This window comes from Rhineura floridana, chromosome 2 (assembly GCF_030035675.1).
Source record: "Rhineura floridana isolate rRhiFlo1 chromosome 2, rRhiFlo1.hap2, whole genome shotgun sequence".
Lineage (NCBI taxonomy): Eukaryota > Metazoa > Chordata > Lepidosauria > Squamata > Rhineuridae > Rhineura > Rhineura floridana.
In genome coordinates, this window is record NC_084481.1 from 197,521,547 (window position 1) to 197,535,217 (window position 13,671).

The 13,671-nt window shown below is 42.0% G+C and overlaps 1 protein-coding gene across 7 annotated transcripts in view; it reads right to left on the reverse strand.

Moving 5' to 3' along the window:
• Nucleotides 1-4,683, reverse strand: part of CEP128 (centrosomal protein 128) — a 300,038-nt gene extending 295,355 nt beyond the window's left edge. For 6 of the 7 annotated variants that reach the window (XM_061611884.1, XM_061611883.1, XM_061611887.1 and 3 more), the window contains exon 1: nt 4,487-4,683. The gene's annotated coding sequence lies outside the window, so the exon portion shown is untranslated. Of the gene's footprint in view, nt 1-928; nt 947-4,486 lie in introns of those variants that run through there. The other variant, XM_061611882.1, reaches the window with a different exon arrangement.
• Nucleotides 4,684-13,671: the final 8,988 nt, after the last annotated feature.

A 13,671-nucleotide genomic window follows, 5' to 3' on the forward strand; every position in this document is an offset into this window, starting at 1 on the left:
CGTCTGTGTTGGAATTGCTTTATAATATGTTTTTAAACTTTTTTTTTAAACCAGGTGTTTTTAAACTTGTTTTAAAAGATGTTTTTAAAGTTTTTTTGAAATGTTTTTAAAGATGTTTTGTTTTAATATATTTTGAAGTCTGTTTTTATGATGCTTTACAGTGTTTTTAGTGCTTTTGTTTGCCGCCCTGAGTTCCTGCTTGGAGGAAGGGTGGGATATTAAATCAAATAATAAATAAATAAATAAATAAATAAATATAAAAATGATGTAACCATGTGGGTGGGGGCAAGAGAGCTGGGAACTCTCTTACAATCCTCTTCATACAATCCTGTTCTCTGCTTCTGATCCTTCATGGTTTGAACTATTGAACAGATGTATTTATTTTGTTCTATTCCTGGAAATCTCAGGTAGCATATAAGATTCACCTATCCCCTGCAGTGTTATATATATTTCATGGCAAAAAAATGAATACCCTCGCTTACGGCTGTCAGATTTTCTTCCAGGATTTTTTTGCACTTATCCTTTCATTTTAGTTCCGAATTCAGAACTTAAAGCAATCACCCTGGCATGTAATCAGTTTGTGTCATGTGCTCAAGATCACGTACTGACTTTATTACGGCGCAGCAACCAGCAGCACACCTAGTCCGGAGTACCTGATCACCAGCACAACCAACCTCACAAATGCTCCATATATTCAAGCTTTGAAAAACTGCTATTTTTAGTACAGCATCTCCAAAAACAAAAGCTCAGTTCTAAAGAGAAGCCACTTTGTTACAGAGCAAAAAGAAAGGCTCACTTAAAAATCACTGCCAACTGAATAGAGAAGGAAAATGTAGTTGGCTAAATGGGATACATTCATACAAAAATAAAGGCAAGTTTCTACTACGAGTTTATACACATACTTCAGTAAGGGGAGAGACACACTTACTGTTCTGCCAGTTCCATTGCATCTCCACCTCTCTTTTCTGAAAACAGGGGCACATTACACTAGTCAAACCCCGCCTCTTTTACTGTAAAACCTGGTGGGAGCAACTCAAGTGTGTGTTTTTTTAATTCACTTCAAACAGATTTCGCAACTGATCGGCAGATCAACCCATTGCCCCTCCAGGTGTGGCCAATGGAAGCACTTTCCTATAGGTGATTAGTGTCTAATTTTATGGTCTAATTTTTGCATAAAACAGCTCTTGCATCCTTATATTTACAGGGGTCCGTCCACTTCTCCGCAGCAATATTCTGCTATTTCCAATAGTCCTCAAAAACTGATCATGCTGTGATACACTGTGATACACACTGTGATACATTTATAAACAGAATGTAGGCAGGGCTTATGCTAGAAATACTACACGTCATTTATCAGTCTGTTAGCACAGGAACACTTATGAAACAGTTGAACAAGCCACAACTTCTCTAGCCAGCCACTGACAGGAAAAGGAAGCTGAGTCAAACTGAGATCTTGGTGACAACGGTAAGGAATCAATACTGTATTCACTCAGCCCACTCTGAATTAAGCCAAAATAGTTAAACAAAATACAACCACTGAAAAAGCAGGGTGAAGGGATCACAGAGAGATTTTGACAAGGCAATACTATGGTAACCCACCTGTAGTATGGATCATGCTATGTTGTGATTAAATTACAAACAGAATGTGGGCAGGGCTTGTATTTCTATTGCAGGACTGTGTTGTCGGACTACAACTCCCATCATCCCTGACCACTGATCATGCTGGCTGGGAATGATGGGAGCTTGAGTCCAGCAACTTCTGGAGGGCCACATATTCTCCATCCCTGCTCTGTTGTATCAGCCTATATGCATAGTGCCCCAACTCCTCCAGCACACACAGAAAGACTGCCTGGTCTCCATTGAACCCCCCTTTCTCTTTTTCACCTCCCAATGTTCAAGTGTCATCTCATCATTGCTGAATAGCATACAATTTATGAGCACTGAAGAAAACACTCATACCAAACAATGAAAATCCTTTCCCAAATCATCCCAAGTTGTAATTCAACTTTATGTATGACTGCAGCTCTAAACTTTTAAGCTCAAATGTGGCCACCAGTGACATTCTATGCAGCCACCGAGAGAGAGCTAAAAATGGATGCAATGATGAAAACAATTTGAATACCATGGTTAGCCCTTCACTTAAACAGAGAAGATCATCCAGTATCAGACCTCTACTAAATTTGCCATTTCATTGATCTAGCCTGATTTCATCCTACTTTACATGAAATAAAGGGTTTTCCCTTCTTACCATAAGTGTCAAGCTTGCTCCAGTTCAACACCTACACACTTCATCATATTTTTAATTTCCTAGTAAGGACAGGGAACTGTGCTCACAAGCTTCGCAGATGCAGGATAACCCTACACACAGGAGTTATCGAAGTAAATAAATCACAAGTTTGTATCAGCTCCATAGGCATACCTTCCCCCAAACAATCTTTCATACTGTGGATTGGGGAGGGAAATGCTGAAATATTTCCCTTACTTAGAGACTCCTAGGCCAATTCATAAAAACATAGCTCCCAAGATTCCCTGGAGAGAAGGAACAACTATTAAGCCAATTTAAATCTATGAAGATATGAACACATACAACTTAGCCATTTTACATGGAAGCCTATTCTGAGAGGCTGGTGGAGAAGGATTCTTCCAAAAGTGAACAAACGGGCACACTTGCTTCCTTGACTAACACGACACTTAAAACTCCCATATGGAGGGAATGTGTCACAGATTGCTACTACAGAATCACATCTCAATACCTTGTTGTAAAAGTACATTTTATGTCACCATGTTGATTATTTTATGTAAATGAAAGTACAATCTATAAATTTCTTAAATAGATATATACACTTCAATTTCAGATAACTAAGATACCAGTTTTATTTCTAAACCATCTATCTTCTCCAATACTTACAAATATGCACATCCAGTTAAATCCTAAGTAAGAATAAAGAACATGGCTGGCCTACAACTCCCATCATCCCTGACCGTCAGCCATGCTAGCTGGGCCTGATGGGAGGGGAACAACAACTGGAGGGCCAGAGGTTCCCCATCCCTGCCTTACACACATACACACACATACCCCTATTCTGCAAATGTACCAGCCTCTTCAGAATTGAAATTCCTATTTTCCCTATGCCTCCTTGAAATGCAGACCTGAAAAAAATAAGAGGCAGCTGTCCTCTTAAGTTTCTCAACCTCAGATGCATGTTAGAAGACAAGGAAGGGCAAAGCTACAATCCTAAGTATAAATATATAATATAGGGCTGCAAGTCCAATTGTGTTCAATCTGACTTACTCCGAACTATGGACATACAGAACTGCCGCCTTCCCTGGAAATAGACCTCACTGAAGTTTGTACTGCTTACTAGAGGAAAAGAGCTTGGCTCAGTAGCTTTGTGTAAAGAAGGTCCCAGGTTCAATTCCTGGCATCTCCAGGTTGGGCTAGGAGAGACCCTAGTATGAAATCATCAAGAACCACTGTTGAGTAGACAAAACTGAGCTAGATGGACCAATAGTCTGGTTCAGTGTAAGATAGTGTCCTATGTTACTACAAAGTAAGCATGCTTAGGATCTAGGGTTGCCAGGCTCAGGGCCTGAGACTGATCCTGTATCTTTAAAAGAGAAAATTCAGCCAAGTGCAGGTTTTCTTGCAATACTGTAATGGGGAAAACCACAAGGTGGAATTCTCCCTTCCCCTTGCACAACTTTTAAAGACACAGAAGACCTCTCGGTTGCCAGGCCCAGCCTCCAAAGGGTCTTCTGTATCTTTAAAAGTTGTGCAGGGGGAAGGGAGAATTTCACCTTGTGTTTTTTCCCATTACAATGTTGCAAGAAAACCTGCACTTGGCTGAATTTTCTCTTCTCTTAAACGTACAGAATCATTCTCAGGCCCTGAGCCTGGCAACCCTATTAGGATCCAACTGTTCTTTTCATGCATTGCTTCATGTAGACGAGAGCTGCAATACCTGAAGAGAGGAAGAAAATAGGCTTCATACAAAATATAACCACACTCTCTTGATCAGCACCTCACTCCATGCTCCACTAACAAAGATACGTTTTCACACGGGCGAGACGATCCCTTTTTCTTTCCTAAAAGAGAATGCTACTACGCCGAGAAGACCAACCGATTTATTCGCGTAGGACTCGAGCGTTAATAGCAGCTGTTCTCTTTAAGTGACTTATTATAAGCCACTTGACATACAGGCAATGTAAAGAAAGAAAGAAAACAGGTTAGGCTGCTTCTGTTCTAACCATGCTTAATTTTCATGCCCAAGATCGTGCTGTGACTCTTTAAAAGTGCCACAAAAATCTTTTTCGTGGTTGTTATAACAGGATTGCCCTCTGAAACTTTTCATTGCCGTGTTTCAACCACACCCCACTATCTCAATGAGCAGTCACACCATCTAGGCACTGGATCACGACAGCAATCCAGTAGACCCCCCCCGTCCGGCACCCCATATCTTCCAAGGCAGATCTGCATGCATCTCACCGGGTTCCAGCTCTTCAATCCTGAAATCAACTCGCCTCTTTTCACCTAAGGAAAGTTCTCAGAATCGAGGCATGACACCCGAACGCCTCCAGCTCCAACTGTCCGGCACCAAGCCAGCTCCTCTACCTTCCCCGCCGCTATGGCAACTTGAACTAGCCGCCCTGCCACTGAGAGAGAGCGGCCTGACAGGGCGCCAGGACCCCCTGGCGCTCAGCATCATGGGAAACATAGTTTACAGATCCGGGGCCACCGTTGTCGGGGTGTGGCAAAAGGACTACACCTCCCGAGATGCCTCGCGCCCAACTCTTCTGGAAACGGCCTGAAGTACTGCACGCCCGTGCCCAGGGAACCAGCACAGCGAAGCCGTAGCTGTGCAGGCCAGACCGCGCCCACTTCTTAAAGAAGCAACGCTTAATTCCGATAGAGACGCCATAGGATAACAGGAAGAAGCAAGACATATTGAGCGTGTTTAAGTTGGAAGTGATGCCAGGTCGTTTTAAACCTTAAAATATAGAGGGGAAACTAGAGTGAGGTTACTGTACTTTTTCCTACAGCTCCTACCTTTCCATTTTTGAGCTGACAGCTCACTAACTTTATTCACAGCTCAGCTGCTATATGAACAGATCAGGCCAAAAATCCATTTAGTTTAGCATCCCTTTTCTCGCATTCAACAAGCAGAACGTGAAGGCAACGGCCCTCTCCCATCTCATCTGTCCCTAGCTCAGGGCAGAGCTTGGAAAAGTTACTTTTTTTGAACTACAACGCCCATCAGCTCAATCCAGTGGCCATGCTTGCTGGGGCTGATGGGAGTTGTAGTTCAAAAAATAACTTTTCCAAGATCTGGCTTAGGGATATACTGTCTCTTAACCTGGAGGTTCCAGTTAGCTAAACCATCAATCAACATAGCCCATTTCTACTGATAGATCATTGGGCCTTTATGTTTTTGTTTAAACCTGGGCCAACATCACATCTTGTGGAACTGACCTCCATTGCTTTATTATGTATTAAGCTAGGACCAGAGAGTGCTCTGCCCAACATCTAACAAATCATAAGACCCAAAAAGCCATGAAATGTATTAATATTCATTTAGCTCCCCAAAGCTATAAGAAACTGGCTAAATTGTTTATTTCACTATATTGTTCATTACATTTGTTCATACCACCTCACCTCCAAGGAGCTCAAAATGGTGTACGCGGTTCTCCCCTCTCCATTTTATTCTCTCAGTAACCCTGTAAGGTAGGTTAGGCTGAGAAATGCTGAGTGGGCCAAAGCCACCCAGAGAGCCTCATGCTTGAGTGAGGATTCGAACCCTGATCTCCCATGTCCTAGTCCAACTTGTTTGTTTTCATTCCTGTTTTGGTTCAAAGTACTGTTAGACTGTCATCCAAGTTATGGTGGGTGGTATTCAATGCTAGTCCTTCTCAGAGTAGGCCCACTGAAATTAAGAAACTAAATTAGGTTTATTGATTTCAATGGGTCTACTGTGAGTAGGATTTAGTTGACTACTACACAGTGTCTTTTAAAGATGGTTTGGAGGGTATTCTTTTCCAGTCTCCTTTGATTACTGTTATTTTAACTATTGGTGCTTTTTTCTTGATGCTTTCTCTTGCTTTGGAGTGTGTTTGTATAAGCTATTAGCCATTTTATGCTTTCGTGGAATGGTGGGGGGAAATAAAATTAATAAGCAAATAAGAGACATAAATATAAATACCCAGTATTACTGTTTTAACAGTACAATCCTATACTTGTCTACTCTGAAGTAAGTCCCATTGAGTTCAGTGGAGATTACTTCTGAGTAGACATGCATAGGATTGTGCTGTATGTATCTTTTTAATATATCAAGAGGTGTAGTGCAGGGAAATAAGCTATTTGCCTTATCCCCTATAATACAAACTATGTAATGTTTAGATTATTGGCCTTCCTTAGGAAGATTCATAGGTCCTTCCCTGCCTATGGCAGCCCTTTTTTGGCAGTGTCCACAAAGTCAAGGGGACTTAAAAAAAACTCCACTCCTGAAGAAGTAATGAAGTTTGTGAAAATAACTCATACACAGTTTTTCCAACATGTTTTCCAAACATTTGGAACAGTTTTCCAAACATTATAGCTTTACTTATTTTTTTAACTTTGCAAGTTTCCATAGCTAGTGGGAAAGTAGTGTCTCAAAGTTAAGATTGATAAAAACATATCTGTGTTCAACAAGGGCGCAAGAGAGACTTGTTGGACTTCCACAATGTCAACAGAACATGAAATAGCTGGAAAACTGGATCTAAAAGAACTGATGGCAACAAGGATAATCGGGGGACTGGAAACAAAGCCCTGTGAGGAGAGATTGAAAGAACTGGGCATGTTTAGCCTTGAGAAGAGAAGACTGAGGGGAGATATGATAACACTTGTCAAGTACTTGAAAGTTGTCACAAGGGATGGGGTTCATCGCCTAGTTCCGATCCACTTCTGTTCCGATAGTCTGTCATTCAGTCCTGATCCACCTTTTTTTTTGTTCCTCCTTGCTTTTACACTTGCTGATTTGATCTGCTGAGGGGTGAGGGGGACAGGAACAAATTGCGTAATTTTTAACATAAATGCTAATGTAAATCCATGGAAGTTAATAGATAATAGCAATTGTAATTATGAAGATTACATAAAATCTGGAAAAAAATTGGGGGGGAGCCATGCCAATTACAGCCACGGCCTTCTGCAAGAAATCGCTGCCGGTCCAAAAAGACAGCAGACCGTCGGATTCAGTCAAAATCCAGTACTAAGTCTGATTTAGCAGGTATTCTCCCCCATCTCTAGTTGTCATACAAAGGAAGGCCAGGATCTCTTCTTGTTCATCCCAGAGTGCAGGACATGGAATAATGGGCTCAGCTTACAGGAAGCCAGCTTTCGGTTGAACATCAGGAAAAACTTTCTGTTAGAGTGGTACAACAATGAAACCAATGACTTAAGGAGGTGATGGCTTTCCAACACTGGAGGCATTCAAGAAGTAGCTGGACAACCACCTGTCGAGTATGTTTTAAGATGGATTCCTGCACTGAGCAGAGGATTGGACTTGATGGCCTTGTCGGCCCTTCTAACTCTACTGTTCTATGATTCTATTAATGAGATCACTAGGCTGTGTACTCTGACTGGCAGCACCTCTCAAGAGCCCTGCTATTTGAGATCGTTAAATAGCTCAGTGACAGAAGGCCCCAAGTTCAATCCCTGGCATCTCTAGATAGGACTGAGAGAGATCCTGGTTTGAAATCTTGGAGAGCCACTGCTGGTCAGTGTAGACAATACTGCGCTGGATGGACCAGTGGTCTGATTCTGTATAAAGACAACTTCCTCCTACAGGGAGGAAGAGTGGGATATAAACAGAGCTTGGAAGTAATCTGTTACAAGTAACAAATTACTTGTAATTCATTACTTTTTTGAGGAACAAATGGGTAATTCCTTTACATTTTGATTGCAATAGAACTAGGAGCAATTTTATTACTTTTGTGGAGTAATTGTAATGTTTCCAGAATTACTGTTGGGAATTACTTGGGGGGGAAAGCAGGGGTAGTTTTCTGCTCCTCTGATTTGTGGATGAAAATCATGTGCCTCAAACTGGGCTTCTGTGCAGTGTCGTTCTTCCCTCATGCTCTGTGGGTGGGTAGGAGGCAACATGGGAGGAGGTGGAGAGTGAGATGGGGTGGAGGGGAGAAAACAATTGTTTAAAAAAATGGATGGTGGTGGTGAAGAATGGAGTAGAGGGAAAAAGGAGCCGGAAAGCAAGAACATGGGTAAAGGAGGAGGAGGAGGCAGCAGCAGAATGGAGGTAAAGAACTGTGGAGGTGAAAGATGACAGTATGTGTGTGTGTGAATACTGTGTTTGCACTTGGCACACAAAGTGGCTTCCATCACCCTCTCTGGCTCCTGTGCTGCATTTGCAGTATTAACTTTTTTGCATCTCGGGAAAATGTTTGCTTGGGCAAGTGACCCTTAGTTGGTGGCAAGGCAGCAACTGGGAGGTGGTTAAGTAGGAGAGATTATGCTGGCTGGCTGAGGGGGGGGGGTTACACTTGGTTTGACATGCAAAGATCTGAGTAGTGGCCTCTGCCTCCCTCACCAGCGGAGAGACCACCATTGCTATCTTATGTGTAAATACAATTATTCTACTACCTCTCTGTGTGTTTATTTTTAATGTTGTTTTAGGCCACTTAGATGTGCAGCAGCCAAGGCCAGCACCTTGTAGGCGCTTTTTTTTAAAAAGTAACTGAAATGTAATTATACTGATTACTTTTGAGGAAAAGTAAAGTAATAAGTTACCTTCAGAGCAAGTGTAATTGTAACGGTGGTTACTATTTTTGGGGGCCATGTAATTCTAATTGTAATATAGTACTTTTTAAAAGTAATCTTCCATGCTCTGGATATAAATCTAATAAATAAATAAATAAAATCAGCGGTCAAGTGGAGAATCTATGACACCCTCCAGAGGTTGTTGGATTCCAACTCCCGTCAACCCCAGCCTGCATGATCAATGGGCAGGTATAATGGATAATGGGAACTTAGTCCAGCAACATCTAGAGGGCCACAGGTTTCCAATCACTGCTTTCACTGATGGCAGGGATTCATTCACTTTGGGGCCACAAATTATTTATTCTTGCAAATTATTTATTATTATTACACAGCCCAACAAAAAAAATTTTTTTTTAGTTTCCAAGGATGTTTGAATGACTAGGGTATTTTGAGGGTGCTAAATCCAAAAATGACATTAGTTTTGCCGAATTGGCCCCTCAAATGATTATTGTACCCCAATACGACCTGTAGCTGCTGACATATGCACCAGGGTTTGGTCTGTCTTTTTACTCTTGAACATTGTTTTGCAAGTTTATCCATTGCATATAATATCATATTGATACTTTTTTTTTTTTTTGAAGAGGTATATGAGTTCGTCACAAAGAGGCTGCTTAAACAATCCTAATGCATTCTGCTACATTTGTGGCGAACGGCCGGTTCCAAAGGGCAGCCAGGTTGGGCACTGGCCCGAGGGCCCCGCAGCTCTAGGAGCCCCTGGGGGGCCCTCCGCTCCCCTTCCGCGATCCCGCAGATCGCAAGACGAGCTTCCGAACCGCTTGCCATCCCCCGCCATCCCCAGCGCTTCACCTACCTTTTTCTGCTGTTCGCGCAGGGTTGCCATCAATAAAGATGGCGGCCGAGGTTTCCATAAGGGACTGAAGCCTCTGCCGCCATCTTGGTTGATGGCAGCAATGCGCGTGCTGCATTTTTTAGGACTCACTTTATTCTCCTAATTGTAATCTGTTTTAACTGTTTTTTGTATAGTTTTTTAAATTGTTATCACCCACCCTGGAACCTCATGGTAAAGGGCAGGTAAGAAATTGAATAAATCTTCCTATATTATATATTTGTAAGCTTTGGCAACCTGTGGGGGGTAGGCGGAGCTGGGGGGAGCCCTGTGGGGGGAAAGGGGGAGGGCTCTGGCTATCTGATTCAGGATAAGACAGGTACATAACACGTGAAATACATTCTGGTTCTGACTTTGAGGACTCCCTCAGCAAAGAAGAGGCACTGGTGAGCCTCTTCCTCCATCGGGTGGGTCTTCTTGTCAGTAGCAGTAGGCACCAGTGGCAACAGCAGTGCTCTGAGGAACTCTCAAGTGCAGACTGAGTCCATCAACTATTTCGATTTCCCAGGCATAGTGTCACTTTGGAGCATTGTAGGAAATGCAAATGGTGGCTAGCCCCAGCTCTGCTTGGAGCACTGCGCCAGAATAAAATAATCCCTGACCCCAGACATCAGCACTAGGCCCTGCCCTTGATGCCAGTTGCTGACTCCAGCCTTGAAAATAATATAAGAGCCTATCATCATCATCATCTCACTTTTCCTGCAAGATGGCATATACAATTGTCTCCCTCCTCATTTTATCTTCACAATAACCCTGTGAGGTAGGTAGGTGTCTCACCCAAGGTCATCCAGTTCCTCTCATGACTGAGCAGGGATTTACACCCTGGTCTCCCAAGTTCTAGTCCAATACTTTAACCACTACACCACACTGGTCTGCAGAGCTTATTTCCTTCTCCAGTCCATAATACATCTCCCTTTGGGAGATTAGGAGAAGAGTAGAGTGGCTGTCCTGGGTCAACGGTGATTTCTGAGTGCGCTTGAGTTTAAAACTTTTGATTTATTTATTTATTTTAAAAAAAACTTTTAATTATCTCTTACGGGTTTTCTTGTTCTTTGGACTTGCTAGCCGCCCCGATTGATTCCATAAAGGAAGCCACAGACCTGAACTTACAAGATCTGAACAGGGTGGTTCATGACAGATGAGATTGGAGATCACTGATTCATAGGGTCGCCATAAATCGTAATCGACTTGAAAGGCACATAACAACAACAACAGCCGCCCCGAGCGCTACCACTCTGGTAACGTGGAAAGGTGGGGTATTAATAATCCTGATCGACACATGACAAACCACGAGCCTTCCGGCTTCTCCGCATTTCTTTCTGGAAGGGCTTTTTGCTGAGCGCAGTCTAGTTAGCTACCACTAGATGGTAACGGAGGGCCAGCCCTGAAGCCGCGGATGCTCGAGCGAGCGGGGTGCTTTCATTCAGCTTTGTGTAGCGGACTTCTTGCAAAAGGTCGCGGCGCTTTCTGGAAGCGGCCAAGTGGTTGGTGGCGCCTTGAGATTACCAATACCCGGCGGGGCTTTGGAAACGACGTCTTAGTATCTCGCCGCCCGATGTTCAGACCACGCAGAGGAGGAGGAGAAGACGCAGCCGCCAGTAGTTCAGGCAGTGAATCCGGCAAAATTTTGAATCTCGGTGAGGTGGAGCCTGATCCCTACGTTTGGGGCTCCTGGGGAAGGGGCGCCCGGGCGCTCGTGGGAACACGGTGGGTCGTTCCTTAGAGGAGCAGCCTCCTGTTAGATTGACGGCAGGCAGCCCTGTGGATTATAATGGTACATCCATAGTAAGGCTCCTGACCGGCTTTAACAACAGCATGACAAGAAGGGAAGTTCAGCAGGTAAAGATTCAACAGGGGAGATTTCCCCAAAACTATGGGAGGTGAATTCAAACTAGTGACGATTCTTCCAACAGGGAGATTTCCCCCAAAACTTACTGAAGGTGAATTCAACAGCTGAGGATTCAATGGGGATATTTCCCCCGTAACTGACGATGAACTCAACAGGGGAAGAGGCAAGGGTGGGATTCTCTCGTATATATAAGGAGGCAAATCCGATAGAAGATTTGCAAGGAAGACTTACCCATAATCACAACGGATGAATTCAGCGGGCGAAGATTCAACAGGAAAGATTTCTTCCTAATTGATCTGTAACAGATGGATTCAGCAGGTGAGAATATCACAGGAAAGATTTCTCCGTGATTACATCTCCATGGTCAGAAAACATCACCTGTTGAATTTCTGTCTGTCATGTACATGTTAAAGGCGCTCAGAAGCCCTACCCAAACAAACAAAGAAACAAAAAGCACCGCTGGGAGTTTTCTATGGTAACATGTCAACTTTTGAGGTGGTGGTAAAGACAGGGATGTATGGGGCAGTGCTTGGGACTATGTACATACATTTAAAGTATGTTGCTTTCCCAGAGAATCTTGGGAAGCATAGTTCATCCCTCACAGAACTACAATTTCCAGAATCCTTAACAAATTACAGTTCCCAAAATTATTCGGGAGGGGAGGATGTGCTTTAAATGTATGATGTGTATGTAGTTGTCTGTCTATGGAATAATTGCAGCAGTGGAATCCTGTCAGAGTTACTTGTTGCTTGAAATTGTTGTTTTCTTGAGTGCAACACAAACTTAATCTGCAGAAATAACTCTCTGTCTGCCATCCTGTGCATATTTACATAGGAGTAAATTCCTGTGAACACAGTAGCACTTATGTGTGAACAAGCATGCATAGGATCACATTATAAATTTTATAACATCCCAAGAGCAATGTTTATAAAAAAAATATATTCTCAGTTTATTTATTTATTTATTTATTTATTACATTTATACCCCACCTTTTTTCCATGCTAGAAACCCAAGGTGGCTTACATATGGTTCCCAAGTGGTCTCCCATCCAGTTCTGTATTACAATGCTGAGAAAATAATACTATTTTCTAATTAAGCATGAGCAATCTTTATCTCCCTTTCTTGACATCGTTGGTTAACTTTGCCATCAATTAATAGCTTCAAAGTTAAGAAAATTGTTCATTATTTTTAGGTGTCTTTTCCAGTTTCTAATTCTTAGTGTGTTCTGTTCAAGCTGCAGTGATGATATAAGCAATAATTGCCTTACATTAAGGTCCATAATTTCCCTATATTGAGGTCTCATTATATACTTAGTATTTGTTGATTAAAGAAATAAAGAATCCATCTGAATTTCACACCTCATTACTCTACTCTTTTCCAAATATCTGTCCAATATTATTTGCTTTTAAATAGATCCATCACAAATAAATATGAGTACCTACTTGCGATTTACATTTTCAGCAGTTTGGACTTCAATTGCTATTCACTTTACTTCGTTTGTTGGGAATCATATACCATTGCATCACCATTTCCAATAACAATTTTCCTTGTGTTTGTATCTGTACTTTTTTTAGAAATATCCCCTTCTTTAGAAAATCATGGGACATCTAAGTCTTAAAGTCATGTATATATATTTTAACCTGTTTTGGTTCATATTTTCGTTTTAACAACAATTTATATATTGTGGAAAGTTTGAGTCTTGTTTCATTAACAACTAATCTTCCAACTCACTTCCGGCTCATAACCTATTGTTTGTTAGCCATGTTTTTGTTGTTGTTATGTACCTTCAAGTCGATTGCAACTTACGATGACCCTATGAATCAGCGACCTCCAGTAGCATCTCTTATAAACCACCCTGTTCAGATCTTGTAAGTTCAGTATGATAACCTTAGTTTCCTCATGTTAGTTTCTAATGATAGTTCTGGTTTAATTTGTTTGAACACCCAATTATTTGTCTTTTTTGCAGTTCATGGTATCTGCAACGCTCTCCTCCAACACCACATTTCAAGTGAGTTGATTTTTCTCTTATCTGCTTTTTTCACTGTCCAACTTTCACATCCATACAGGTAATGTCTTACTTGTGAATAATGAAACCACCATAGATCTCTGTCCAACATCTCATTTTGTGTTCTTCCATGTGAGAAGAATAATCAGAATCCTTGTGTTCCC